The sequence below is a fragment of the Pinus tabuliformis genome, chromosome 5_1 (genome assembly GCF_031772625.1).
Source record: "Pinus tabuliformis cultivar Carrire ecotype Pingquan chromosome 5_1, CPIR1, whole genome shotgun sequence".
NCBI lineage: Eukaryota > Viridiplantae > Streptophyta > Pinopsida > Pinales > Pinaceae > Pinus > Pinus tabuliformis.
Window position 1 is genome coordinate 479,275,688 of NC_142305.1, and position 27,855 is coordinate 479,303,542.

At 39.5% G+C, this 27,855-nt stretch overlaps 1 pseudogene; it reads left to right on the plus strand.

Annotated features, from left to right (window-relative positions):
* Positions 1-401: 401 nt before the first annotated feature.
* Positions 402-27,855, plus strand: LOC149165592 (AT-rich interactive domain-containing protein 3 pseudogene; annotated as a pseudogene).

The window sequence follows — 27,855 nt, forward strand, 5'->3', positions numbered from 1 at the left end:
CTTGTTGTTCTTGAAAATAAGGAGGTAAGTTCTTAGCGCGAAATCTTTCCTCAAACAATTCCCAAGGAACATTATTTGTTGTGAGGTGTAATTGTTTTTCCAAATTTCCCCACCAAATCAAGGCGCTTTCCTTTAACTAAAATATGGAAATTTTTGTTATGGAAGTAGAAGAGTACTCTATTAGTGCAAAACATGTGTTCATTCCTTCTAACCATGCTTCAGCACGTTCTCCATCTCGTCCTCCTAAAAATTTTGGGAGTTTAATTTTTTGTGGCTCCCTAGAAATGTCTTCCTTTGATTGTCTATAATCAGAACTTTTAGGTTCCGCTGGATTTGTTTCTTCGAGTTGAGGTTGATCTTCTTTGGTTTTAGCTATTGTCGGCCCTTTTAGTATTTCTAATATGGCTTCCAATGAGCACATTATAACGATCAACTTCGGTGATGGAGCAACTGGCGTTGATGAAAGTTTGTCTTCTGAAGATTTTTCTCGTATACTTGTCAGTATCATATCGACAAGGACAATAACAATGTTACAAGCATACTCTCTAAGAAATGGAGTTAGGATGGAACAAGAACCTAAATTGTTTCAATAAGCCATAATAGATACATTGCAAAACATAATCATGAATCATGCATTCAACTATATTGATCACATTTTCTATTTTATATAATAATAGCCATTCATTGATCTTAGGATGGAAGATTAACGTACTTTCTAAATGATTCTAGTTCTTCTTGAGAATGGTATTGATGTTAATTGAATATGAGTTTTATTTACTCAACTATATCACCTATCCCTTCACATGAGGTTCATGGTTCATGGGGTTACTACTTATATTTAGTCAATATGTTAAGTTGATAGAGGCTATAGTTTCCAAAACTTAACTAGATTGGTTATTAATTTTGTCCATCAATAACATACATACTTATTTAACAATTAAATATTATTAAATAAATAAAAAATATCTAAAATTTAAAACATGAAATATGATTTTGTAATAGGAATCCAAGAATAAAAATAAAGAAGGCATGACACATATTAAAAAAAAAATCTTAGCTATAAATTCACGAGTGAGTAATTTTAATAAATATTGATAACTCTCTTCTACAATTCCATATATAAAAATATGTTTAATATTTAAAATCATTTAAATTTAATTTAATTTTCAATATAAATTTTAATACCCTAGTTGTCCATATTTAATTTTCAATATGGAGTTAAAATTAAATATTATAAAAAATATATATTCCAATAAATTGAGTTCTTTGCAAAACACCATCTGGGTTGAAGCTATTTTAAGTTTCAAAGTAAAAATAAAATTTGTTTTTAATTAATTGAGAGTTCAAATTATTAATAGAATATTTTAAATCATGTGGTTACACTTAAAGAAAGAAATTATTTTAACGTCTACAAGGTTAATGATATCTTATGGGATAGCTTGTTTCTTCATCTGCTTGATGTATTCGACCCTTTTTCTATGATGCTTCACAATAAATGCTCCCACCTTCTCGACAAACCCCTTGCTAACCCCTCACTAAATAGATTATCCCAAGAGTTAATTTCCAACATATCTGCATAACTTTCCATGTTGTCTTTGAAGGCCTCATATTCTAAAATGAAATGTTTTTATGTTTCCACTTTTCTGGAAGAACAAAAAATGCATACTCTTTCCTCCCACACTTCTTTTGGCCTTTTCTAGCACCTTGTTTCACAATGGAGTTAATGAGAATTAGTCCTTAACTGAGCAATAAGAGTTTTAGCTCTCCAAGAGATATTGGCCTCTATGTATGCCTTTGGTTGATAACTATGAGTGGGATTAAACACTTCAATATAGTACTTTTTCTTTCTTCCTAGCTCCTTATCCCAGGTACACTTGTGGAACTTCCACCGCAATTATTTTTATTCCATCGTTTTACATAAAGATATTGTAAAGTTCACAAAGTATATTGACCACCGCCCAAATTCCTAACTACATAACTGGAGCCCATGACCCAAAGTACATTGTTTTTTTTTATTCCATCGTTTTACATAAAGATATTGTAAAGTTCACAAAGTATATTGATAGACCTCTGAATTTATTGTAAAGAGAAAAAAATCCAAAGTTAACAAGCCTCTGCCTCCCGTTCCAATTACTTCATCGTCTACTTCAATAATGGCAGTAGAGTTGCAATTAAACCAGAATACAAAATCACACTTCCACCGCAATTATCTCCACAGATTGGACAATTTCGTCAAAGTGCTTTTTTTTTGTTTCAATTTTAAGTGGAAGATACTAGCAGAGGCTGAAAATGAAGATCAATATTGATTCTTAACTGCAAATCATTTTATATCATTCAAGTATATTTATGGGATTTAGGTTTCAATACTGATATCACGAAATGTCTTACCGGAACTAAACAAAGCCATAGCCATAACCATCGTTGATTTCCTATGTTATAAGTTTTAATTTAATTTGAAGCAAGACACTTGTGTAATTAATTTACACAATTTAAACTTGGAATCATGAATAGAGAAGGAACAGACTGTAATACTGTTTTAGCAGTTCCGAAAGTTATAACCTGCTCTGATACTATATGTGATATATGTGAGGTCCTAATTTTGCTTATTATAAATTTATTTTAACAATTATATCAGCGTTCTTGATTTTCCTTGTGATTTTCCTTGAGTTTATCATGAACGAGAATGAATTGGACATAGAATTTGAAAATGAAGTACATAGAAATACCTGGAAAACAGACAATTCCAATTTACTCCCGCTCCCATTCCATTACCAAAAGACCAAAACCACCCACCGACACTGAGCACATCCTTGGTACTCAGCTCCAAAATACTTCCCAATTGGAATATTTCAATCCCAATACCCAAAAGCTTCAAAAATAATGAGAAACCAACTCTAATTCAAATATCTAACTCTCATCCCCGTCCTCCTCTTCCAACCCAAAAAACCCCCGCCTCTCCATGCTCAGAATAGGTAACCTCTTTTGGCAGTCACCACCTTCCTTAGATTTGATTTTCGAATAACCATTTTACGTGTCGAGTGAGGTGAGGTGAGTATATAAATTTTAAGGTCTTTGTCATGTTTAACTTTGATAATTTTGTTTTGTTATTTATTTCTATTTTTTTATAAAGCTTTAATAAAATTTAATAATATTTTATTTATTTATTTTATAAATTTTTTATTATAATAACAAAATTAATAGTTAATAAATGTTTAAGATTTGTAAGAAGAACTTTGGCGTAAATCACATGTAGAAAGACCTTTATGACTCTAGTCCCTTAGTCAAAATTAACCGTTGGTCAAGATAGCCGTTGGAGGCTCTGCTCTGACTATTTAAAATGCAAAGTTGGATCTGTTTCTTCAACTTGTCCTGACAATGAACCACACTGGTTGGTTCGAAACGCGTCGACAAAGGTCTTTCTACATGTGATTTATGCCGAAGTTCTTCTTACAACTTTTATGGATCACAAAAGCCTCAATTCAACAAATGTTTAAGATATTAAAAATTTTGATTAATATAAATATATGTTTATATACATATATATTAATCAATATTTAATTTTTTTCATAATTATTTAATAAGTATACTAGTGTAAGACATGCAATGTGTGCATATGTAGCTATCATATGTATACATCGTATGCATGCTAATACTCTTTTGCTTATAGACTGAAATGGGTCATCACATCTATCCTAATATTAATTTTACTGGGATGAGGTTAAAGAATTCTATAACCTTTTATATCCTCAGAGTATCTAACAAAAATGCACTTCTCGCTTTTAGGTTGTAATGCTCTCCTTTTCTCATCAAGAGTGTGAGCCCATGCTTCACTACCAAACACATGAAAGTGGCTTACGTAAAGTTTAATTTTATTCTATACTTTTCCAATGTTGTATATTTTAAACCCTTTGTGGCATTGTGATTAAATATGTAATTGGCATAATTTTTTAAATTTGTGGCTAATTAATTAAATCCATGACGATTGGAGACCAAACATGCATGATGTTTAACACAATTAAAGTTCAAGCATCTATGCTCAAATCTGATGGATCCAACGACCAAATCAAGAAATGATTGTCAGATGAGTGTCAACTTTCCTGATGCTTAACCCGCCATGTAGGCCCATTCACATGATGATGTCGTAGCACATGACTAGCTAAGATTGGAAACATGGCATGCAATATGGATGTACAGTTGGGTGTCATGTGGCATGTACAATTAGTTATTTTAAATGTCCAATGAGTCGCCTTTTAGAAGACACGTGGCACCACTCATGGTGTGCCACATGGCAGGGTGACATCATGATGAAGTTAACAAGCCAAGGCCTATGACCCCCACAGACCAAGTCATATGGCACACATCCCCAAGTGACTGTGGTGTAAATATTAAGGTTTGATCTTATCTAAGGTCATATGATCAATCCCATGGCCTAATTGTGAATAGAAATGTATAAGTATAGTCCCACCAACTAATTTTAGAGTATGGATTCATATTGAACGTGATAACAAGTCTACTGCTCATATTGTTTGGCCCAAGCTCGAAAGGCATCATTCTATTCTCATGTAAATATTGTTCGCGTTGAAGTATTGTTAAGTCCTAGAGGTTCATCGTTCTATTCTCGTTGAAGTATTGTCTAGCATAATCCCAAGGGGAATCGTTATGTTCTCATGGTAGTTCTATTCTCATTGAAGTATTGTTAGGCCCGATCCAGGAGGGGAATCATTCCATTCTTGTGGAAGAATTGTTTGACCTGAGCCCATGGGGAATCATTCTATTGTTGTGGAAATTATATTCTCATTGAAGTATTGTTAGGTACAAACCGAAGGGGAATTGTTATGTTCTTATGAAATTATTTTCTATCCCATGCCTAAGGGGCATTATTTTGTTCTCGTGGAAGTATTATCTAGCGCAAGGACAGATGGCTTCATTCTATTGAAGTATTGTTTGGCTCAAGACAATAAGGGATCTATCCTTTGAAGTATTGTTTGGCCTGAGCCAGGAAGGGATTTATTCTATTGAAGTATTATTTGACTCAATCCTAGGAAAGCTTCATTATATTCTCATTGAAGTGTTGTTTGGGCCAAGCTTAGAGTGTGTTGCTCTGTTCTCATTGAAATGTTGTCTACACCCTAAGCCTAAAGGGAATCATTTGAAAGATGATAGGATATCACATTGGACCTTAATTTGTATGATTGTGAGTTGAGACACATAGGTGGGAACATAACATTGTCTACTCAATGATTGTTCATGGGAAGAGGTTTATCGTAGAATTTGGTTGTGGATTGACCACTGGTCGAATCCTAGTGCTCTTCCCTTGAAAGGTTGATCAATTACAATAAAAAAAAAATAGGAGGATGGTATGTCAAGTGACATAATGTGGGTCAATTGGTTGTGGGTTTGTATTATGTTTTCTAAGACCCAGATTCGAACCCCGTCGACTGTCAGGTCTATTTTTTTATACTATTCATAATTTTCAATTTTTCAATTAATTAAGAAGTCGTTGGTGTACATTTTATAGCATCACTTCCACAAACTATAATTTTGTAGAAGCACACCCTAAAAAGGGAATTTTATAGAACAATTAATTTAATATATGGTTTTATATGATTTTCGGGGGTTTCTTGGCCCATTTCTAAGAAAAATTGGATTCTAAAAGAAGTATGATGATCATGGTTCAGTGATGAACAGTCCTAGAGACATGAAGAGTCTTGATAATGTATTTTTTGAGTTCAAAATCCATATTATGTATTTTGAGAGCTTATGAGTAGATCTTAGTTGATGTTGAGTATATGAAAAGAATAGGTTTTGAGAAGACTTTCATGTGACCAGGTTTAGGAATAGATTGGAACAGATTTGGACAAGTTATGACAAGTTGTTAACAGTAGAACGACAGCAATAGTTTTTTCAGATTAAATATTTATATTGATTGAAAAGCAAGTGGATCTAGTTTGAAATATTTTGAAAAGTGGTCAACAAGAAGTTGTAGATGGAGGTGGGTTCCTCCACATAAGTTTGTGCCTCAATTAGGTTGTAACCTACAATAATTCAGAGCTTGCATATCCCTGAGGTTGGTGCCTCAATCAGGTCGAAGCCTAGAGCAAGTGAAATCATGCTCATCATTGAGGTTGGTGCCTCAATAACATTGTAGCCTATAGTGAGTAGTTGCTTTCATATTTTCAAAGTTGGCTCCTCAATTAGGTTGTATCCTACCACAAGTATTTTATTGCATATCTTTAGGGTGGGTGCCTCTAATAAGTCAGTTCTTGCAAATCTATTTAATGAATTAAAGAAGAATAAGAATTTGTGGTTTTCTCCTATATGGGTTTCCAAGTAAAATATTGTGTCTTCTTATGTTGTTGTGTTGAGTTCTTGATGTATTGTTGATGTAATAATGGCTTATTGATGCATTGTTCTATTTAGTGATATGTTGCAAATAGTTATGATACATTTCTACATAATCGCTCATTGATAAAATGTTGTGAAATTGTAAAATTGCTGCCACACCGATTAAATCCCCCCTTCTCTGCGTGATATTTGGTCCATTGACACAAAGAAAAATAAAGAATGATGTTGTCCTTCTTCATCACTACAAGAATTAAGATTTCCATCTTCTTGAAACTATTAGACTCTAGATGACCATCTCAATCACAAAAATGACAATGTATCCCAATATTCTTGCCTTTTAATTTAGTTCATGTATCACCATTAGGAGTAGGACTTGGTTGAGAGTGTTGGGGCCCTTGCTTTGTTTATTATCACAAGGATGTTGCTTCTTCAGATTCTTAGATATATCCTTTGATTATGCCATCACTTTAAGATGAAAGAAATTATCTTTTGTCTAATCAAAGAATTAGAAAATATTTCAAAAGATAGCATTTTGTAAGTAGCCTCTTTACTAATAAGAGTTTCTTTGGTGGAGTGAAAAGTAGATATAAAATAGAAAATATAGTGACAACCTTGGCAAGAATAATATACGTAAGTTGGTCATATATATGTAAGAAAAAGTTTAATTTTTTCACAATTAGATATAAATATTTAATGCAAGAGAAATAACTGAGATTAAATTAATCAATTGATTTTCAAGATGGTGGGACCAAATCTCAATCTATTTACTGAACAATTTCAAATGTTTTCTAGGTTGCATCTAGGGTCTCAATTCCTTGAAGGTTTAATTGAAGATCACTGGATACAAACATTTTTCCTAACCCATTCACTTCATTACTTTTACGCCAATAGGCATGTCTATTTTGGAATAGGGTTTTGAAAATTTTAAATTAACTATCAATAATCATTAGCTGGATGCTAGGGATTTAACCTCCATAAAATATTCTAGTATATCCTTAGTAGTATAATGTTGGCTTGTTGGGGCCTAACCTAGGTTTGGAGTTAAATATCCAAACAAATCCATGTACTACTGGCCCTTTCGGCAACAGTCCGCGGAGCGCGGACTGAGGTCTCATCCGAAGTAGTATGGGCGGGGTGCTGGAACCAGGTTTCCGCACCCTTGAGATGTCTGAGAGGTTTGAGTGGGTCCAACCGTTAATCCCTTTGCACAGGTTACTTCGCGCACTTCCCTGTCCCTCGCGCCTTGATATACTTACCTTCGTGCAACCCTAACCAGGGGTTGTGGGGCCTCCGCGCTGCTGGAGCAACGCTCTGCACTATTTACTTATCTTCCTACACCAGTTAGTTATCTTCACGTAATTGGATGCCTTATGTTATATTTATTTATACAGCACATTCATATGAGTTCGCGCAGCAAATAAACAGTACACTTGCAATTTATACCCAATAATACATAAAATAGGAAAAGATACACAGAAATATGGTAAAACTTCTCTTTATTAATTCTTCCCACGGTTACAGACTCGACCTGCCCTACACACTCAGCTATAGGGGTCCGCGCACTCAGCTGCAGACTACTAGGCCTCTGCGCACTTAGCTACAAAGCCTTCTCCTACTCTACAACCCAAGACACACTTTACACTTCGACTCAATCTCTGAAACTCATCATGCTTCTCTTCTATTCCTTTTTTCCTTAGCTATATTCTACACTTAGAGCCTCATTCTATTTATACAATCCCATGGTCCATGGACCATGGGTAGATCTTTCAAGCTGACATTACATTACAAAAACAAGGGCGGACAACCCTATGACTCTATTATGACTTCGTGCTCTGCGCCCACGAATCACGGAGTCTTTAAAAAGGACTTGGTCAAAACTTGGGCTTTAAGCCCCAAAACATGCCTTGGGGGGATTCCATGCCCAATAGGCCCCCAACACAAACATTGTGACTCGCCCTCGAGTCACTCTGTTGGTACGGAGATCTTCGCGCAGAGTCCCTCCAACTCTGCTCGAACCATTGCAAGGTCGGCAACACACTAAGAGGCTACCTATTGAATATCCTGTACCCCTTGTTCCGAGACCGCAGTGTCAGAACTGCTTCCTTGCATATGTTCCTGTGTCCCCTACATTTGTGTGAGCTTGCCTTCAATTGTTGTGGTAATGGTGAAGGCCTCTTCAATCCAAGGTTGAATGCGCGCCTTCAAAACTGCTTCTCAGTGTCGTGTGGCGTCCACTTGCTCTTTCAGCACTTTATCCTGTTGCATTCACACGAGCCTCTGAGTGAGGGCCACCGTCTGCACAGTCCCTTTGACATTGTCGTATTGTTGCTAGAGCTCACGCGCCTTTGTCTCTAAGTGCTAGATGTTGGGGTCCTCCTGTAGATTCATGAGGACCTCAAATGACTCCTCCAACATTCTGGTGCAGTCCCTTACTGCATTGTCGATCTCTTCCAACCCTGATGTAATAGCGTTGGTGCGTTATTCTCTTACTTCTAGAGGGGTGGACGGTTGCGCCTTCAACCGCAGCTCTGCTATCTGAAGGTTCAGCTCCAACTGAACCTTAGTCATTTCTTCCTGCACCTCGCGCGCCCTTGCTGCTAGTTGGTGGATGCGCGCCTTTGCTGGTGCGTCTGCTGGGATGGCCAGCTCAGGGACCATCTGACAGGCTTCTTCCAGTACCTGTACCATCTGCCTGTTCTGTGACACCACTTCGTCGTGCTACAAGCTCAACTGCTCCATGTTGATCTTTTGCTTGCTTAGTACTTGCAGCGCGCGGCTCTCCCTAGCCCGCAGTTCTACAGTAATCCCATCCTGCAGAATGTATAGCGTCTCCTGTGGGATCGAAGCCATGTTGATCCCGATACCTTTGAGTGCGCCAATCGTAGGCCTGTCGGCATCGTTTGTGGTGACTAGTGCCCCTTCTTCCAGTATGATGGTGTTTGTTGTCCAGGTGCGTAGCATCTGCTCTGCTGCAATTTTCCCCACTGCGAGGCTGGTCGAGACGGTACCAGCATGAGGAGTGCGCACCTGCAACTCCTGCAGCTGCGCTCTTAGGGCCCCCAACACAATCTGGTTCTCTTGCGCAAAGTTCTGGAGGGCCTCGGAGGTAACATCACGCATCGTCTCACCAATGTCGTACAGATCACCCTCAGTAAGGGTGATCGGGTCAATAGACAACTTTGATGCCTTGACCTTCTTGCACGGCCCTGTCCGCTCGCTTGGGTGTTGGCGCTTCAGTTATGTTGATGCGATTTTTGGGTCAGCGTCACCCTCCTCTTCCTCTGTTTCCTGCCCATGCGAAGGAGACTTCTAGCCCTCGCACGCCTTCTCGTCTACCTCCTGTGCTGCTGTTGCTGTTGTGGCCTTTTTCTATTCTATTGTTGTCTGTGCAACATCCCGCACCTCCTGCGCTTTTGCTGTCGTTGTTTCTTGCCTTCTCTTTTCTGCCAACTGCACCATTTTCAATTTGGCCTCCTCTTTCGTCTTCTGTGCTGCAAAATTCTCCATTGTCGCGATGTCTAGGGCACGCCACTCTGGCGGCCATGTCTCCAGTACATCGAAAATTACATCATTTGTGGCTACGAAGGGTAGCTCGCTCCATTTCTTAGCTAGGTCCTTGCACGCTTTGATGTATATGCTATGGAGGTCCGCTTTAAACTCTGCAAAACTTTGCAAGTTGTTGTAGACAGTGGGTGATAACCGCGGCTTGCAGTTAATCCCCATTCTGATGTTCATTTCCATGAACACCCAGAATATCTTACTGTCGCGAATCCAGTTCACGTCCTTCATGGCCCAGAGTGAAGTGTACTTCGCGGCCTCCGGCAGATCCCTGTCAATTGTGGGGAACTGACTGTCCTCTGGCAATTCCCCTGCCACGAGCACTATGGATAGCAGAAGCCATGCATAGTGGAACATTTTGCCTTGTTCTTGGGCCTCGCGGCAATTTTCCAAGAACTCCTTGCAAAGGAACTCAGACCAGTTAAATTGGACACCCTCCGTGCACTGCTGAGCAAGTGCCACCACCCCGCGTGGGTACCTCGTCCGTATGGCACTTGCGCATAACTTTACTCACCAGTATTTGGGTCGCCAGTTTAACTGCTTTGTTTTTGATGTTGGATATGGCGTAGCCCCTTTTCTTCTTCTTTAGTTTGTATTTCTTCTTCATGGCCTCCGCGATGGCCAAGTCACTACTCTTCCCCTCCGAAATGTCTGCGGGGTCCTCTCCTTTACAGGGAAGCTGGGTAATGTGATGAATTAACTGGTCCGTGATGGGGATGGGCTCCTCCAACCACAAACGTCCACCATGCAGCAAGAAAAGAAGTCGGGTAATGTGATGAATTAAGTGGTCCATGATGGGAATGGGCTCCTCCAACCACAAACACCCACCATGCACCAGGAAAAGCAGCTACCTGATGAAAAAAAAAATTATTAGCGCATGGTGGAAATGCGACACCCAGAGCAAGTTTAGTAACCCTATTTTTTCCACTCCGCGCAACCACTTTCGCAGCTCCAATTTGATAACCCCCATCGCAGTGTTCTGCTTGGGCTTCATGAGCTGCGCGGTCTCTAGGTGAGAGAATTTCTCGAGATCAGTGACATCCCAATCTTCAAATTTCAATCTAGGCACTTGTCCCAGGTGCGTGCCCTAAAAAATGATGTCGTCCGGGAGGAGCGGGGTCTGGAGAGAGCTCTTACTCTCGTCGAGATCCTTGGGCACTTTTGCCTTCCCCTTCCACGGGGGGATATAGGCGAGTAGCTTTGTTGGAGGGTGCGCAAGCTCAGTTTCTACTTCCATGCCTTCATCCTCGTCCTCTTCAATGATAAGGTCCTCTAGGTCTTCCTCCTCCTCGTCGGTTTCCAAGTTAACGACTTTCCCTTTCTCTTGCATCGTTAACCTGGTGCACACTGGGTTTCGTGGGGACACACGTACGGAAACCATCGATTTTTTGTATTTCTTTGGCCTCAGCGTGTGTGGTGATTTATGGATTTACGCCACAATCTCGGCGCCTTCAGGGGCATCCCCCACAGTCAAGGCTTGCGCTACCTCTTCAGCGGTCATCTCTGCAATTTCCATAACTTCCTCAAATGCTACCATTATGTTCGTCCAGAAATATATCACTCACGAAATCAGGGGCTCAATTAACGCTCGGCACAAGGAAAACATGGCTCTACTCAGAATACGCGGGGTATACAACAACTCAATGCACAAATGACCTAGTGTTGTTTGCTAGGCAGCCCTTTGTAATTTATAGCGCCTTTTGAATTTGAATTCGACCATTCCCCCCAAATTTGGTTCATTAATGCTCCCTTGGTGGCAGATTTTCCCAAATCTTGCCCATAAATCGTGTCTTAAATGCCTGTCACCCACTCCATTTGGTCTCAAGTCTAGCATCCCATTGTGAATAGTGAATCCAACGGTCACTTTCTCACCAACCTGTGCGGCAGCGCAGCCCCCCTTGCGCAGGCGCAGACCTTGTGACACTTTGCTCCTACGCGCAGCTCCAACATCGCGCAGACCCCAGGTAGAATAGTTTATAGTCCCGCACCTCCTTTCAATTTCCTGGAGCGCTAAGACTATACCTCCTACGGTTAGTCAGGTGGTCGCGCCACCTGTATAGGGTTTCATCCGATCATCCATAACTTTTCCTGGAACATACCCACTTTGTATCGTTATTGGTTACATCGCGTATCTTATCATCTGCAGCGTGCCACCATGGTCGATCCATTTAGTAATACGTGGTCCAATCCAAGGCATCACGTTGATCAATTCGTGGCGAAGTCCCCAAATTTGTCAACGTGATTGTGTGCACCCTGCTTTGTCATCCTAGGTTCTTTATCGAGAAAATCCTTCTTGATCCCTTCCTCAAGATTCTTGGCTTCCGCTTCCAGCAGAGCGCTTTATTCCATTAAACGCACCCTATCGTTCATAAGTTCTTAGAGCCTAAGGTCACCCTGTCGGATTTCCCCATCAGGTCCCAAGTGTTCTACTTCGTTTAGTTGTGCTACCCCTTCTTTCAAGGTTCGACGAACCATCGTATCTGTCGGTGCTGCTATATGCAAACTAGGCATTTTATGCTCCATGGGGATTATAGTGTTCACTTCATACTCCAGCCTTGGAGGTGCCTGCATCGTCAGTTTCTTGCACATGGCCCTATAAGCCCATAGAACCGATGGTATGCGCAGGTCCCAATCAGTCTGCAACGCATTGTGTATCTTGTTCAGCGCTTCGCATACTTCGTTAAAGGCTTCTGCGTGGATAACCTTCTGCGCACTTGGTCTTTCCATACTCCGTGGTTCCAACCAGAGGGGTCATTCACACCATTGCCTCGCCCGCACATGCTTATTGACTGTGTCTCCTAACACGAAGAATGTGTGCATCCGCGCAAGTTTCGTACCATGTGCTTGTATCCATCTGGATAGGTGGGCGCACGGACCATTTCATCCAGCAATCTTGTCTGTTAATCACATCTGAGGCTTCCCAAATCATATGCGCATTGTTCTCCTGCATTTGCGCCAGTCCCCGAAGCTTCCTTGGTGCATACCCCACCACCTCACGGGCGTAGTGTTAAGTACCCATTTCAAAGCTTCGACACGTTTCTGCTCCGACACTTCTCTTTCAAATTTGTTTAGGAAGTCATCCACCTCACTTAACCCATCATACGTAGGCAGATCCCTTACCTCCATCGATACGCAGCACAATGATCTCATCATCGTGTTACACTTCAGTGCGGTTACCTCGTGTAACCGATTCTGCCATCGTTCTATCTCTTTTTCAGAATCTAAGGTGCAGGAGCTTTCGCGCTCCCATGGGATTCGTCCATCAGTGGTTGGATTCATCCAGTCTTGTTCTCGCGTGGTTATCTTATAGATTCAATCCAAATCGTCGTCATTGTCGTAGTCGCGCACTGGCTCTGTGTAGCGGGATCCTTCTGTAGGGTCCAAAGGTACAACTATGCACAGAGACTTTTTATCAAAAATTTTCTTATGCTTCTTCAGATTTATCACCCCATTCATGTCAATGGCCCAATCTATTCCTAATAGCGCAGGGTAGGGATTTTTGTCATCAACAATCTCTATTACTTCGAAGTCTGCTAGCATTCTTTCTCGTTCGATATCCACTGTGATTCCCTGCAATATCCCCATGGGTAGGATCTTTTGCTGGTTCGCCATTTGCAGTTGGATAGGAGACCATTGAAGTGTAGGCCTTCCCATGTGCTCCCATGTCTGCTTCGGCAGAACGTTCGCATCTGATCCTAGATCCAGAATCATTTGGTCCATCTCATATTATCCAATCCGCACAGTCAATCTCATTTCCCTTCCCGTTCGCATCGTGTGCTTTCCGAGCTTCCGGACTATGCGCGATTCTCCTAGTGCAGTCCCAGCATATCTATTTATGATTTCCTGCAGCCCCTTTACAGCCTTGCTATCACGCAACAGCTTCATGCATGTTTCTAGGAACATTGTAAGCATTAATGGGTCCATTTTTGGCTTCTTTCTGTCTTTGCTTCTTAAAGTGGAGGCATCAGCGAATCTCTTCCTGGATTCCATGAAGGTTTCCATAACGCGCTACAAATCAAACTCTGGTTCTTTCGTTGGAGACTTGCGAACCCAGGTACTCTCTTCAGGTTGCTTGCCTTTTTCATCCCCTATCGTGATTCCACTTCGAAGCATAATATTCACATTAGGGTCTTCCTTGCACGGCTCAGACCTCATCATTTGTAGATTCTAATTCGGGGAAGGTTGGAGCGCTCCTTTATCGTGCAGCCTCGCTATTAGTGTGGGTCAATCCTCCGTCTGATGATCAAACAATGTACAATACAAGCATGATGCCCGCGTTGGATTTGTACAATCACGGGCATAATGTCCTCGCCCTTCACAATTGTAACATATCAACTGTCCGCGACCTCTTCTAGGTCCTCCTCCACCTAGGCCTCGTTCAGGCCCCTGAAATCTGGTTCGTACCATCCCTGCGTTCTGGTCAAGGGGCCGTGTTTCGGCTTGAACACTGTAGGTAGGACTCTGATCCATCATCAGCTCATAACTTCTACAGGTGCGTTCATCATGTCCTACTGATCTACAGAAATTATAGAACAACTGTTGTGAATTTTGCGTGTACTTCTGTAATAAATGGAAGTTATCTATAGCATGCTTTCTTCCTATCTAGCAAATCTCACACCATAATGTAGGCGTTGCACTCGGTCTAGCTCGTGCCTCTGGTCTCAATGGCATTGGTCCTCCTCCCGCAAGGTAATTCGCGAACACCGGGTAGTGGTCCTTGTCATGTCCCTGACCCTTGGACTTTATGAACCATACCTCATCGCGCACTTCTGGGCGAGTTGTTCTGTCTTGCTTCAGACTCTACATCTCAAGGCACAAATTCTTCAACTGCGCGTGAATCTGCTAAACTCCCAGGTTGGGATCCTGTATCGAGGTCTCGAGCAATCTCAGCACAACCTCCAAGGCCTCGGCCTGAGTTCTTAGCCTCTGTTGTGACAGCGCATTCCTTAGATATGGCATTAACGATGCTACAAACCATTTGCGGTGTTGTCCATCCGTCAACGTCATGTTAGCTTCGCGAATTGTGCACTTCAGTATCTGATCTAGCTCCCAAGGGGTCTCGCTAGTAGCATTGTGATTTCGTTAAACCCAATGAGCGACTGCGCCTCTGACTTCGGTCTACTAAATTCTTTGTTTAGCATAGCTTGGATATCTGTGATCCCCGCATTCGGATTATCATTGGAATGCTCAATGTACCAGGTCAACGCGTGATCCTCCAGAGCACTGACCAACGTTTCCTTCTTTATATTGTCATCCGTGACTCCCTTCACTTCCCATACAACCTTTATCACGAACCAAAACTGGTTCGGATCTTCATTTCCTATTCCCTTGAACACTGGCAACTTTATCGCACTTGCCATATTGACTCGCAGTGGTGGCGAAGGTGGTATGGGCGAATATGGAGGTGAAGACGGTGAAACTGGCAGTGGTGTGGGTCAGGGTGGTATGTGCGGAATCCTCTGCCTTATCAAATTTATTGCACTTCTTTGTGAGACCATCGCGAGCTCTCCCTCATCCCCTCGCGAAGGTGAAATCAAGGGGCTAGTTTCTAGTTCTGCACTACCTTCATTTCTGTAGATTCTCCCACTTCGCATAGCCCCAAACATCAATTTATTCGCATAACCCGCTTTTCACACAGTAGCATTTTAATCCAAGTGTTCAAATACTTAACGTACTTACCTCGCAGTCCTTTGAGGAAGCATCGCTCTGCTTCACTATAGTTGACTGAAGTATCTACCGCGAACTCAGTGATGAATCCTCCTATAATTCGATCGAGCCAGTGATCAATAGCGCGCGCGATTTTATCCTCCGATGCTTCCAATCTGCGCACCAATTCTGGAGTCCACACAATAGGTCTGTCGAATTTGCACCTTCCTTGGCTATCTACTAGCTTCACGATCCACTCATATAGCTTAGTAGGGAAGGATGCGAAGAAAATTTCGTGGATCTCTGTGTATAAGTAGTAGTCTAACCACTCTTCTTTTGATAGTCACGGATTCCTATTCTCCTGCACCACGAACTCGTGAATATTCCTATCCAACCAATCCTCAATTCCTTTCTTAGTTGGATTCCAGTGATATGACATCAGACATCTCTATGCAGATCCCGGTCCCGGCAGCGGAACAATTTGTTGGCTTGTTGGGGCCTGACCCAAGTTCAGAGTTAAATAGCCAAACAAATCCCTGTACTAGTGGCCCTTTCGGAAACAGTCCATGGAGCGCAGACTGAGGTCTCACCCGAAGTAGTATGGGGGGGTTCTGGAACCAGGTTTACGCACCCTTGAGATGTCTAAGAGGTTTAAGTGGGTCCAACCCTTAATTCCTTCACGCAGGTTACTTCGTGCACTTCCCTGTCCCTCGTGCCTTGATATACTTACCTTCGCGCAGCCCTAACCAGGGGTTGTGTTTCCTCCGCACTGCTGGAGCAGCGCTCTACACTATTTACTTATCTTCCTACACCAATTAGTTATCTTCGTGTAATTGGATGCCTTATGTTATATTTATTTATACAACACATTCATATGAGTTCGTGTAGCAAATAAACAGTACACTTGCAATTTATATCCAATAATACATAAAACAGGAAAAGATACACAGAAATGTGGTAAAACTTCTTTTTACTAATTATTACTACGGTTACAGACTCAACTTGCCCTGTGCACTCAGCTGTAGGGGTCCGCTCACTCAGCTGCGGACTACTAGGCCTCTACGCACTCATCTACAGAGCCTTCTCCTACTCTATGACCCAAGGCACACTTTACACTTCAACTCAATCTCTGAAACTCATCATGCTTCTCTTCTATTCCTTTTTTCCTTAGCTATATTCTACACTTAGAGTCTCGATCTATTTATACAATCCCATGGTCCGCAAACCATGGGTAGATCTTTAAAGTCGACATTACATTACAAAAACAGGGCGGACAACCCTGTGACTCTATTATGACTTCGCACTCCACGCCCACAAATCGCGGAGTCTTTACAAAGGACTTGGTCAAAACTTGCACTTTAAGCCCCAAAACATGCCTTGGGGGGATTCCATGCCCAACATATACACAAATCAAATGTTGAGATTACTCTCTCCCCTTAGAAGGTTGATCAATTACAATAAAAAAAAGTCAGTAGGATGGTATGTCAAGTGACATAATGTGGTTCAATTGGTTATGGGTTTTGTTGATGCCTCGAAAATCGTTGCATCAACATCGGGGATAACCACCCGGTCTAGACCTTAAAGGCAGCTCCTTTTTCCGTTTGGTGTGGTGGCTCTGACTAGATATAATGGGACCAGTTTCCCAATGATTGGTAAATAGGATGGATAAATGATTGGTTCTCTAATATCTAATGATAATGGATGAATGATTTAATCTAAAAGTAAAGTTATAAACAACTATTCTATCCCAGGAAATTGCTGCTTTTTAGTGTAACTTTGGATGGTCTTCATTCACAAACAGGCATATAGATGACTCTTGTTGGTAAGCAAAGATGTTTATTCATATGATAATTACTAAGCCCAAATAGTTGAACAAAGCAATCAAGCAAACATTATTACACTATTCTTCATATATATCATAGACATAGATATGATTGAAAGAATAACAGTCCTCAGACATTCAATATTGAAAGGTACAAGGATTGCTGTTAAAACACATACATATATTCAATGATAGCAAAATTTAAATGAATGCCGATTCACATAAAAATGACACAAGAGCATAGATACTAGTACCATATGTTTATTCGAGTCACTCCCAATATCAATCGCATTCAAATTCCTTTTTCCAACTTAGAAACACTTCCACAAAAGGCAATAGTGCACATATCATCAAAGCTTTCTTTGTCAAAATTCAGAATACTGGCCCAATCTTTATAAAAAAATAGATTAGAAGCACAATAGTGCAACTTCTTGATTTGAGTTTATACAAAAACTGAGGACCCTTTCCAAATGCATGAAAGGGCCTATAAATACTAATTGAGCTAACTAATTACAAAATAAAAGTGATATTTAATTGGTACAACTATGCTATGAATATCTCCTCAAAATCGGCTTGTCTTCAGTCGGCAGCATGATTCATTGTTTCGGATGATCTCCCTTCGGCTTGAGCTAGCAGATATCTAGCATCAGTTGCAACTCTGGGGGTGGCTTAGGCGAGAATTCAGTTAAGCTGAATATGTGGCATCTTGGATCTCGGGGATCATGCAACTGATAGCATCAGTTAAACATTTGAGTGCGGCCCTCTCACTGTATGGTTTGATTAAGAAAAACCAAAAGGTATCCCAAATTAAACTTTGGATGTCATCGATTAGTCTTCCTTTCTTTTCCAATTCCTGATTGCATGTTTGTTCCAAGGCTTTGGCCGATGTCAATTTTCCTGGATTACACTGTGAAATCATATTAGACAGATAAAGAGTGTCGTTGACAAATTCAATTAAATTGCTAGTAGATAACAGAAATCTTGAGGTTTCTCTTTCTGCCTTCATTAGTTGCGTCTGCCATTCTAGGAACAGGATGTCTTTGTGTGACTCAAGAATTTTGGGCAGATCCGAAGCCTGTCCTTCAAGGGAGCCTTGCCAAGCAAGAAAACTGGTTAAGGTCTCATCGGCCTGTTCTAAATCCTGTCTAGCTTCAACGGATTTATCAACTATTGATGTAGTAATCTCACAAAGAGGTTCAGACAGAGAAATGTTATGACATAACAGTTTCAGCTGTGTAATCAATGCCTTATTGATTTGTAGAGCTTCTGTTCTGAACTCTGCTACTTGAGGAAGGCTCCTGAACTTTTATACTTCTTGTGATAGTTGAGCGATTTGCTCATCCTTAGTCTTGCTCATTTGTTCGTTCATCGCCTTTAATTTGGCCACTGCTTCGGACAGTTCCTTCTGTTTCTGCACTGCATTCGAATCTATCCTCTATTTCTCTTTGTGTAATTGCTCATTTAATTGGCTGTTTGTCTGCCACTGTGTTGATAGTTGTTGTTCCAATTGTTCTATTTTCCGCTGTGCTTCAGACATCTACGACTGCAATGAATCAATCATTTGCTCTTTTTTCTTAAGGAGACTGCTCACTTCTGAGGCTTTATCCATGATGGCTGCCGAATATGCTCCGGCATACTGGGAGAGTTTCGTAAGGTCATCGGAAGGGTTCAATTCCCTTCCACGCCACATTAGCCATCTCTGTTTGATCTGGCAAAAGGGAAGATTGATCAAGTCTCCTCCTTTTCCTCTGTCTTTTCACCACAACCCTGTGTTTAGGACTGTAAAAGACGTCTAATGGTGGTATGTCTTCTATCTGTAAAACAATCTGATCAGATGGATCTTTGGGAATTATTTCCGCATCTTTACTACTGGGTAGGCCGCTGGTTCCTTCCATCGGAACCGTAGTTGTGGTTGTTTCTTGACTGACTGTCACTTGGGGTGTGCCGAATCCTTGAGAAATCTCAGGATTGTTTATAATAGAGTCAAATTGCTGCCACTCTTGGAGGAGTTTGGGATCAATTTGAGTCTCTAAATCAATAACTTCACTGTCCTACTTCTTTCCTTTTTCCTGCTCTGTTTCCTGCTCTTTTCCTTTCTCCTGTTCTTTTCCTTTCTCCTGCTCTGTTTCCTTTTCAGGAATTTTCTCTGTAGCAGGAGACTCGTCAATACTCTTCTGCCCAGGCTCGCTTGACTTAGTTGTTGGTGTAGTAGCCAACAAGTCCAGAGGCAGAGTTTGCAACCTCTGTTCTCTGAGCCTATTGAATTCTACCAGCCCTTCATCATTATATTTCATCCTGGCCAATGTTTTAACCTGAGACAATGATTCTGTTGAAGAAAAGAAATCATCAAATTCATCTTTTTCATGGTAAAACTTAGTAAGTTTGGCCTATTCAAGCACATTATAGGCAACCTTCTGGGGATTGAATTGCCTGTTAGGGATGGTCGCAAGATTGAGCATATTTATTTTTCCTGCTTCCTTCTCAGCATTTTTCCAATCAAGTATGGTATAAACATCACATCTTAAAGGGAATATGGGCCATAGCTACTTTTTGGAAGTCCTAAGAGTTTTGGACGTGGTTGTGATTTGGTAAGCTAATTCTCGTGCCAACAGTTTATCCGGTACATACAATGGGAGGACATGGGGTTTTGTGGCACACTTAAACACCCATATATATGTGAATTTATCTTCACCGAACCAATTTCCCACAGCAGTCAAGTCAATTTCTGCCTCCTCGGAAATCCTTGGGGCAAGCTTATCAAAAATAGCATAATAGATAGGCAACATGAAACCATTACAGATTTGATACAAGTGGTCTTTATAATGTGCCTTCCATAACATCTGATGGTAGATGTGGATTAGCTTAGGGTCCTGTGGCGTCCACCTCCACCCAAGTATCGGGTATTCGGAATTAAAACAAAGCATATCCATAACATAAGCACTGTAATAGAAGGGAGGAATAATCCTGGTGGTTTTGCGTGAATTGAATCTAAAATCAAGAATTGCAGAGGCTAATTTATCAGACAATATATTGGCCCAGTCCATGACATAACTACTAGTTGCCGCTTCCATTAAAGAAACCATTTCGATATCAAATTTTGTTGAATCATGCATTCCCCATATCCTACACATCATTGCTCCAGCGTAACAGTAAGGAGATGCTAAGGAATCCACGGAGTACTTACCCGATGATTCATGTTTGTTCTTTGCGGGATTCTGTCTCCACTGTCTAATCGGGGCTGATTCCGTCTCATTCTCCTCTGCGAATTTGTTTAGAAAAGCTTTGTTATATTTCTTTTCAGGTTTGGGCAAATGGTACATTTTCCTCAAGTCGTCATGTTGAAATGAACCGAAAACTCTTCCATCAACTGTGAAAAAGGTCCTATTAGAAACAGGAATTTGTTCGACCACCCATCTGACCACATCAGTGTAAGGAAGAATTTTCTCCCGAGCTGCTATCCTGTGTAAAAATGAGTCGGCCAAATCTTTCAGCGAGGCTTCTAATTTGCTAGTTGAGTCTGCCGTAGCTTCTTCCGACACTTCCTCCGGTTCTTCTGCCTCAATCAAATTATAGATTCTTTGCCAGCTTGTATTTCCAAGGCCGAGACATGTAGTGTCCAAAATTAGGCCCTTTTTACTTGGTCATGGGTCACTGGTGGGCTGGACTGTTACTGCAGGGGCCGCTACCGCAGTGGATCTCTTAGATTTCTTTCCCATTTGCTTGAAACTTGATACTTCGATGGAATTCTGCACAAGGAAGGAAACCAGCGTGATACAGAGAAATAGATAGCAAGAGCCAATATGAAAGAGTTATATCTTTTAACGAGTAATCAAAGATCGTGGTAAAATTGCCGCAGATAGAATCTAAGTGGAAAATCTCGGCATAACTGCTTCATTAATTGGCCGCTTCACCTGTCAATCATGATAAGGAGGCTTTTAAATAATCCATCATAACATCTATTGATTCAAGCGTGGCTTAGATTTTTGGCGGTTAATCGCATTTGATGATTGGCGACGTGAAAGGGAGGGTTTTCATAATAGTCCAAAATATCGTTCAATCACCAAAGGTGATATAATGCATGCCAATCTTTAATATGCTTAGAAACAAGCGCCCTGATTTAATGCATCGCAATCGGGACAGGGCTCGGGTCACTTTATTTATGCCATTGCGAAATCGCCGATCGCCGATGGCGATACGCCTTATCGCATCGGGGGATTTGAAGGTGTCACAATTAACGCATTGATTACCACAGCCGATTGCCGATAGCGATGCCTTTTATCGCATCGGAGGAATGGGGGATGCCTTATAAATGATGCGCTTTGCTTTTCCCCGATATCCGATAGCGATTTCCCTTTTCGGATCGGAGTAATTCAATGGGCCTTTATTTATGTTCCTTTTATTATTGCGATATGCGATCTTGCGATCGCTTTATCGTAATAATAAAAAGCTTTATGATTTGTTTAAAAGGCCTCTTTTATCATTGTTTAAAAGGGATATCATATTTCAGTCGGACCTTATGATGAGGGTTTTTTCTAATAATAAGTTAATAGCAATTTATTCACACATCTATGTTTAAAAGGGACCCATTCCATATTATGATTTTTTTAAGAAAAATTTTATGAAATGGGGGGTTGTTGTACAGCACAACAGGTTTGTATTATGTTGGCCAAGACCCAGGTTTGAACCCCGATGACTGTTAAGTCGATTTTTTTATTATTCATAATTTTTCATTTTGCCAATTAATTAAGAAGTCAGCAGTGTACATTTTTTAGCACCATTGTTGCAAAGTGACTTTCTATAGAAGCACACCCTAAAAACGGAATTTTATAAAACAATTAAATTAATATACGATTTTTGGAGGTTTCTTGGCTCATTTCTAAGCCAAATTGGATTCAGAACAAAGCATGATGATTAGGGTTCATTGATGAACATTCTGAGAGGCACGAAGTGTCTTGATAATGTATTTTTCATGCTCAAAATCCATATTATGTGTTTTGAGAGCTTATGAGTAGGTCTTAGTTGATGTTGAGTATATGACGGGAAAAAGTTCCGAGAAGGGTTTTATGTGGCAATATTGATGAACAAGTTGACACAAAGTTTGAACAAGGTATGACAAGTTGTTAACACAAGAATGAAAATAGCAGCTTTTTCAGATTAAATACTTATATTGATTGAAGAGCAGGTGGATCCAGCTTGAAATATTTTGAAAATTGGTCCACAAGAAGTTGAAGAAGGTTGTAGGTGCCTCCACAGAGGTTGGTTCCTCAATAAATTTGTAGCCTACAACAAGTCAAAGATTTCATATCACTAAGGTTGGTGCCTTAATCGGGTCAAATCCTACAACAAGTCAAAGCTTATTGGGTGTGGAGCCTGATTATGTTCTTGATTCAGAGATCTCGTTTTAGTTGTGTTAGACCCTAGTTCCCAATGGGGTTAAAATGTCACCCGTAGGGTTACCGTCAAGGGGGTACAGGGGGGGCGAAGATGATTTTATGAACCCCCCATTGGCAAGGGAGTTGGGGGCAGTGTTCCCGGAAGCCCCCCAAGAAAAATTTTGATAAAATTTTCCTTGTAAAATATTGTAATTTTGTAGTCAATCTGGGTCATTCATTAATTGAAATATCTGACACTAGAACTTATGTTAATTTAGGTTTTTTTTCCTTAGAAGGAAAACCTCGGTTTATATGAGGGAATTTTATTGTGATTGTAAATAATTATTCTATGCGAGAAAGAGAGAGGAGAGAATGTGAGAGCGAAGAGGAAATTATAGCGGATTTGTTGTAGGTTGTATCTTTTCATTTGCTGGATAATATAAAAGAAAGGCCTGGTTGTTTCTCCGTGGAAGTAGCCCAAATTGGGTGAACCATTTATATTTGTGTCCCTCTTATTTATGCTTTTATGTGTTTTTTATTTTGCAGTATTTTATGTGCTCCATTGATCTGTTAATTAATTTTTAACAATGCTTACTCATCATTGAGGTTGGTGCCTCAATAAGGTTGTAGCATATACTGAGTAGCCACTTGCACATTTTCAAAGTCGGTGCCTCAATCAAGTTGTAGCCTACCACAAGTAGTTTCTTGCATATCTTGGTGGTGGGTGCCCCTACAAGTCGGTGCCTACAAATCTACGTAATGAATTGAAAAAGAAGAATAATAAGAAGAATTTGTGGTTTTCTCCTGTATGGGTTTCCACATAAAATTTTGCGTCCTCTTATGTTTATTTTAGGGCTTCTTGATGTATTGTTAATGTGATAATGGCTTATTGATGCATTGTTCTATTTATTTATATGTTGAAAATAGTTATGATACATTTCTACATAATTGCTCATTGATTAAAGCTTGTGAAATTGTAAAATTGCTACCACACTGATTAACTCCCCCCTTCTCTGTATGATATTTGATCCATTGACATAAAGAAGAATCATGGTCATTGTAAATTACATAAACATATTAGAGTGTGGTCATCATGATGAGTTTATTTCTTGTTTTCCTCTATAGCATAAATTTAATTTTATGGATATATTTGCAGTGCATAGTTAGAATGTATAATTATGTAATTACAATGCACAAAAACATGTATAGAATACACAAACGCATGATTTTTTAACAAGCGCAATGAAAATGTGATTGATTACAAATATAAGATCTCTAGAGAAATAGTTCATTGTAATATTGCAAAACAACGAATTTTTCATATAGCCAAGACTACATATGAATGTATTTGGGATCACTTGAATGCAAAGAAAGAAAACTTATTAAAGACTCTAAATTAATCCTAATCCATACATTCATATATAGGTTATGTTTAGAAAAGAGTCTATGTATAGGAATTTTTAGATATCTGAGCACTCAATTCCAATGGATTTTATGACATATGATTTCCAACTAATGGCTTAATTAAGGTAGTTTGTAGCATCTGTGTGATTCAAATTTTTTGACATAGGTCTAAGGATTACAAATGTTAATCCATACAATGATGTAACATGCCATGCTAGTCCTTGGTGTGCAGACAAAGGAATGATTGTATAAGCCTCATTTAGTAGATTATTTTTTTTCCGTAGAAAAAGATGCCCGTAATTTTATTCATCCAAAAATAAAAGACAAAATTACATTATGTTGATCACATTTGATGAAATGAAATAACACCACAGGGAAATGGAAAAAAAAGAGCGTAGAGATCATAAAAACCAGTTCCCCCGATAGAGAAACTATAGAGATTACAACAAGACCCTAGGGGTCAACACATATAAATCTGCAAAAACAAAACCCTGAAATCATAAAACAACCCCGACAAGGCATACATTAACAGGGTTGAAAGGCCCAAGAGACAAACCAGACTGTGAGAATTACTCAGAAAATAACAAAAAGTCCCATACCACCCTAAAAAAACCATACAAATAGCCCTAAACTAGGAAGCTGACATAAACAAACAAGGAACCAAACCCTAGCACGAAAATTGGAAACATCGTGGTGAGAAGCAGCAAAGGCGTCACTGGAGAAGGAGCATAGGGAACGGTGTTTGGGAAAGGGAGATGTGCTAGTGGCATGACCAAACGAAGCCTTGAGGAGATACACATAAATTATGACCCATACTATAGGAGACGACACTTGCAAAGAGAAGATCCCATAGAGGAAAATGTACCCTGACGAGCAAAGCACAAAAGCAATAGAACCAACAACACCCAAGCACACTGAAAGACCGACGAGATCACCAACAAAAGGTGACAATGACAACACCGGTGGAGGAAGAAATTCATAGCTATGAAGGAGCGGAGACACAAATCAAAGGGTAGCGGCAGCTAGGGTTCCCCAACCGCCAAGCCAAGGTTTAGTATATTTATTATCAAAGGTATGGATTCAATAGTCATAATATATTTCTATTATAGGTAATCACTAGTTTGTGTGATCAACTTTATTTTTTCAATAAATGCTCATAGGTATCAAGGAATGTAATGTAACTAACCTTAATGAGATAAGACAATTAAAAGGTGTTTGACCTAATGAACAAAATTTACTTTGTTAAGAAATCTCAACTATAAGTAAATGTACAAAATTTACTTGGTTAACAAATCCTTAACTATAAATAGATGTAGTCATTATGAAATTAATTCTCACTCGCAAATATTGATATTATGATATATGCACTAAGTACTTGTGGTCGTAGTAATCAATATCCTAAGGATAGACCTTGTTTTCTCCATTTTGAGATAGGTGTTTCTACTGTTTCTTTTAATAGTGTTCACCTTCCTCAAGTTTTCTTGATTAAACATTGTGTTATGATGGTGTATTAACAAACATGGCATGTGGACTTATTCTTTTCATAAGAAATAATTGATGGTGTTCCCCCACCTCAAAAAAATATTTCAAAATATCGATGTTTATTACGTGTGTTTATGTACTTTATCATTTCAAAGCTTAAAGACTTTAGAGGATTTATCATCCTATAAAGATTGATACAAATGCTATCAAAGCTCTTTCTCGAGCTAAAGAGGAAGATTGTTTTTTCTTTTTTGTAGATTTTCTTGGGGTAGACTATTCTCTTGGTTAATTCACTAGATTGGAACCAACCCAATGCCAATAGAAGCAAAGTGGATGTGCTAGTTTATAATTGGGATCATAAAAACAATCTCTCTTTCTCTCTCTCTCTCTCTCTCTCTCTCTCTCTTAGAGGAAATTTGATTTTTGAAAGTTAACATTGAATTCCCATGCCATAATAGGTAAGCCAATCAAAATCCTTTAAAATTCAAAAGAGATACAGGTGTGACTAAGCACCGACAATTTTTTTAATAATATAATTTACCTATCTTAAGCGTGAATGGCATCCAAGTGACCCAAAAGTAGATTAAATATTAAAATATACTTAATGTCGTATTATATAAAAGTTATACTAATGAGAATATTTTTAATGAAGGGTAAATAAAGGGTTGAGTGTGTTTTTAATGACCCGTAACTAATTTAAATTTTAAATTTACTTTTTTAATTTAAATTATATATATATATATATATATATCATCTATATCTATATCTATATCTATATCTATATCTATATATAGATATAGATATAGATATAGATATAGATATAGATATAGATATATATATATATATATATATATATATATATATATATATATATATATATATATATATATATATATATATATATATATATATATATATAGTTATAGTTATTTCGATAAAAGTGAATTTATTTGAGCAATTTAAATTTGAATTTGAATTTTAAATTCATTTTTTTAATTTAAATTTTATTAAATCTTGTGTTAATAAATTAATTACGTCGAATGCGTTCTTTCTGCAAGCTTTGTGTGTCCAAACACTGCTCATGCAAGCGAATCTGAGAGGCCCATTTTTGTCCTCCTCCGACAAGTAAAAAACATACTCGTGGAAAGCATCATTGTTTGGTTGACCGCATAAAAACTGAGGAAAATTGTCCTTCATATATGGCACTGAGCTAGGACACAGATGATGGTGCTGAAGAATTCTATCGAATGAATCCAGAGTGTACAAACGAAATGCTAGTTTTCTTATCTTCACAGTCAATGGAAGATGTTTATGGCTCAGAGGAAGAGCAAGTTGCATTTGTTAGGGAACTGGAAAAAAATTCCAAAGAAACTAATATGGAATTCAAACCACCTAAGTTTTACGGAGAGAACTTGAACTGTTTAAAGCTTTGGAGGTTTGTTACAAGGCTTGGAGGCTATCAACTGGCGACATCTTCCAAATTGTGGCAAAAATTGGGTGAGTAGACTTGCACCACAGTTTCGTGATCATTTCAAGGTTTTTATGAAAATGCTCTTCTTGACTATGAAAGGAGCAAGTTACAAGGTTAGTGTTGGTGTTAGTGGTGGCAGTGGTGGTGGTAGTGGTGGGGTTGCTATGCCTGATGTCCAAACAGATCGTCTGCTTCTTGTTGGTGCTAAAAGCCGGGTTTTAGGCTCAGGAAGAGTCAGAAGAGATGCAGTTGTTGGAGCTATGCAGGGATGGCACTCATAATGACTCTTTTGTAATGGTGAGGATAAAAACTATGTTTCTGTGACCAAATGAGAGAAACAACTGAAGAGCATTAGCATGCTAAAAAGGAAGAAAACATCAATTATAGAGTGTGATGTAAAAGTTGCATGTACAAAAGTAGTAAATCCCCAAACAAATGCAATTGTTGTGGATGTTGGACCTCAAGTAGATTGGGTGAAGGTCAATGTGCACAGCAGAAGGGATTTCTTTGAGGTATCTGCTTTAGTTCCAGGGCTTCTTCGTGAATAGCTTTGTGTCCATTTTTATCCAACATGTCGCTTGGTTATTTTTGGTGACCCATAGGAACCTGACAATCCATGGGGAGTAACACCTTTCAAGAAGGTGATCAACTTGCCATCAAGGATTCATTCACATCAAACATCATCAGTAGTCACCCATCATGGTCAATTATTTGTTTGTGTCCTTTTTGAGCAGTCTGAGTTGTATCATGTTTAG